The sequence below is a fragment of the Bos mutus genome, chromosome 11, assembly GCF_027580195.1.
Source record: "Bos mutus isolate GX-2022 chromosome 11, NWIPB_WYAK_1.1, whole genome shotgun sequence".
NCBI lineage: Eukaryota > Metazoa > Chordata > Mammalia > Artiodactyla > Bovidae > Bos > Bos mutus.
This window is the reverse complement of record NC_091627.1, coordinates 19293408-19297591: the sequence shown is the minus strand read 5'-3', so window position 1 is coordinate 19297591 and position 4184 is coordinate 19293408.

Genomic DNA, 4184 nt, shown 5'->3' with positions numbered 1-4184 from the left:
GCCGGGGCCGGGGCTGGAGCGGCGCGGGGGCGGAGCGCGGAGGCGAACCAAAACACGCCCCGCCCCTGAGGGGCGGGGCCTCTCGGGCGACAGCCAGTCCGCGCCCGGCCAGTTCGCCGCCGGCCAATCGGCGCCGCGCCGGGCCGCGTGATCAGAGCCTGGCCGCGGCGTGATCGGGCAGGGCGGGACGCGGCACGTGTTTTGGTCGCGGCGACGGGGCGGGGCCTGAGGCCCTGGAAAGTAGGGGAAAGGTCCCGGCGGCGGCGGCGGCGGCGGCGGGCGGCGGCGGGTGCCGCCGCTGCGCTGCGCTGCGCTGCGCTGCAATGTGACTGCCACGGCTGTGGCGGCTGGCCGGGCGGCCAGGCCCCGGGAACCGACCGGGCAGCTGGGGCCGGGGGAGTCCCTGAGCCTAAGGAACTGGCTAGGGAGAAGGACTCCGCGTAAAGGCGGTGGGGGCGGGGCACTGCCCACAGCCTGCCAGAGCGCAGGTCCCCACCGAGTGAATCCGCACGGTGGAGGCGGCTCACCTATTGGCCTCTACCCAGATTTTGCTTTCTTGAGCCCCAGGTTACGTTTCCTGCATCTGCTCTTTGCAGCAGATGTCCAGAGCCCAAGCTTATAGACCTGTGTCTGTTGGACGCGCCCCCCCCCGCCGCCCCGCCCCCGTCCCCAGGCAGGTCCGGGCTGCAGCTTCCGCTTAGTTGTTCAGGGAGAGTGGGGAATTGAGGGCAAGACGGATGCCCACCCAAAAGTCATCTGGTGAAACCCATTCTCCCCAGACCAGGTGTGAGCATCACTCCCCTCTGGGACGTCTTCAGGCCTGAATGAGAGAGATGCCAAGGACCCCTAGAAACCCCCCAACCCCGCCGCCCCCGTTCGCCTCCGCATCTCCCACCAGCATTTCTGTTTCCTGTGTCTCTCTGGGTGTGGTTTATCCATTCGGCAGCTCAAAGTTCCTAAAGAGCAGGCTGAGTTTATTTGTACCCCACAGCAGCCTGCAGCGAGGCATTAGAGCACCCTTCATCCACTCACGTGACCCATGCTTGCTGAGCTCGGATATGGGTTGGCACAGTTCACGGTCCAGAGGCCACGGTCAGGAAACCTCGACCCTAAAAGCTGAGAGCAGGTGAAAGGAAAGGAAACCTGCCCTGTGGGGACTGGCTCCTTGCAAGAGAATCCCTGAGCATAAGGAACAGGCCACCAGAGCGCCAGGCCCTCCTCCTCGTACGGATAAGCAAGCAGATGGGGTCCAGGGCTCTGGCCAGCTTGTTCCTTGTCAGGCCTGCTCTATTGGGCAGTGGGATAATAAGCTGGCCTCCGGCTTCTGTCCATTTCATTTTTTTCAGATCATTCCCAGTACCTTTCATGGCCTGTAACTTTTCTGTTTCTTTAGTTATTTGTTAACTGTCTCTCAACCAGAAGGAACCCTCCTCCCAAGTAGTTAGGGACCTTGTCTGATTCACTGTGAACCTCCGGTGCCTGGTTCACTGCAAACACACAGTAACCATTGGTTCAATGAGTGAATGAAGGTCAACACCATCCCCCGCAGGCCCCGCCCCTTGGACATCCTGCGGACACCTCTAATTCAATGTCCTTGAAACCGAGTTTCCATTTTACCCCAGTCTGGATTTCTCACCTCTGGAAGGAAACCCACCAGGTACCTCATCCCTTCATCCAGAAATCTGAGAGTCACCTTTGACCCTTCCCTTCCCTACACTTGCTTCCTTCTGCCAGTTACTTTGTGTTCTTCTTCCTAAATATTCCTAGAACTCTTAACTTCTCTCCATTGCCTACTCCTGCTGTGGTTCAAGCCACCATCTTTTCTCCTTTTCTCACCTGAATTATTCCACTGCTTCCCAATGGGTCTCTCTGCCCCATCATCGCTGCAGTCTGCCTTCTCATCTCACTGCCAGAATGATCTTCTAGAAGTAGAGATGTTATGAAACCCTCAGTTTGGAATCCAAAGAGCTATGGGACTGAGGCTTATGCCTTAGGTGGGACTCTATGAGTCTGGGTAACCAGGCCCCTGCCAGAGCTTCCTGCACCATTCAAACCAGTTCCCCAAATCCTTTTCCCTCCTGACCCATAGCCCCAGTACAGAGCCCCGTGTCCCCCACACCACATGAAGTCACTCTCTTCTGCTTTGTAAGTGGCATTCCCTCTGCGTGGAACACCCCTTCCCTTCTCCACTTTTACTCTCTGACTGCAGTGTGACTCCTCAGTGAAGCCCTTCTTGACCCCTAAGTGCAGGCTTTTGGGGTCAGACCTGGATGCAAATGCCAGCTCTGCCAGTGTGGCCAGGCCATGTGGCTGGCTGTGTCGCTGTAGAAGAGGAGGAGGCGGCAGCCCTCTGGAAATCTAGAGTAGCAACTCCTCTCACCAGCAGCTTAGTTTCTGCTCCCTGGACAGCAGGCTGGCTCAGGGCTCCGCAGGCATAAGGCATTGTCCTTCCTATATGTGTCCATGTGATAGACAGACAGGTCTTGTGCTCGTCCCTCCTCCCTTCTCCACCACCTCTACCCAGATACAGCTTTTCCATGAAGCCTTTGTATACACACCCGCGCACGTGCACACACACACACCCCAAGCTGAGGTTGCTGCCAGACCCCACATTCTGGTCCTTCTTACAGTCAGTGGGATATTGACATGCTTATAAACTGAAGACAGGCACAAGTCATTCACTCTGAGCCATCACCAAAGCCCTCATCGGCACCAGGCCTCACAACTGTCTAGGGCAGAGCGCAGTCCAGTAGGCAGACTGGGCCTCCTGTATAGAGTAGAGTATGTTGCCACCAGCTAGACTCCCACCACTTCTCGTGGGTCCTCCCAGAGTCTGTGTATATACAGAAATACTTTTACACAGAGGATAATGATCTGTGCACCTACTGAATCTTGCTTGCTGATTTCACAATGCATCTCGGAGGCTGTTGTATGTCTGTACACAAAGATCACCCTTGTGCTTTACCATGGTTAAATAACTATTCTGTTATATGGCCGTGTTGTACTTAATTTAACCACTCCTGCTTAAATCACCAGGGAGTTTAGGCTATTTCCAGTTTTCCGGGACATCATCCGTGCATTGTCTGTCTACATGCAAGAATAACTTCATAGAATTGAAACTGCTGAACATGCCCTTGGATTTCTTTTTTTAAATAATAATTATCTGGCTGCACTGGGTCTTAGTTGCAGCACACGGGATCTTTAGTCGAGGCATGCAAACTCTTCGCTGTGGCTCGTGGGATCTAGTTCCCTGACCAAGGATTGGACCCGGGCCCCTGCATTGGGAGCGTTGACCCAGCCAGTGGACCACCAGGAAAGTCACTTGCATTTCTTTTCCTTTTCCCTTTTGTTCCCCTTTTGATAAATTTCGTCAAAGTATAGCTTAGATACCAGAAAGTGCAAAAACTTAGATGTACAAGGCAAACACACGTGTGTCACTACATGAAGATAAAGACACAAAGTGTTAGCAGAATCGTAGATGCCCCCTCCCTGAGTCCACCCAGGATAATGCCTGTCAAGACTTCTAACATCGGCTGCCTTTGTGTGTATTGAAACTTGTATCAAGAGAATCATTACAGTTTGTTCTCCTTGAGGTCTGGCATGGAGTTATGTGTAGTTCAGATCATTTATTCTTCTTGCTGTAAAATGCAGCATGATCCATCCACCTGTTCTTCTGTCCACGGGCATCAGGATTGTTTCCAGTCTGGGGCTGTTATGTAAAGCGGCTTTGAAAATTCTGATACATCAGTTCAGTTCAGTTGCTCAGTCGTGTCCGATTCTTTGCAACCCCATGAACCTCAGCACGCCAGGCCTCCTTGTCCATCACCAACTCCCGGAGTTTACCCAAACTCATGTCCATTGAGTTGGTGATGCCATCTAACCATCTCATGCTCTGTCGTCCCCTTCTCCTCCTGCCTTCAATCTTTCCCAACATCAGGGTCTTTTCAAATGAGTCAGCTCTTTGCATCAGGTGGCCAAAATATTGGGGTTTCAGCTTCAACATCAGTCCTTTCAATGAACACCCAGGACTGATCTCCTTTAGGATGGACTGGTTGTATCTCATTGCAGTCCAAGGGGCTCTCAAGAGTCTTCTCCAACACCGTAGTTCAAAAACATCAATTCTTCTGCTCTCAGCTTTCTTTATAGTCCAACTCTCACATCCATACATGACCACTGGAAAAACC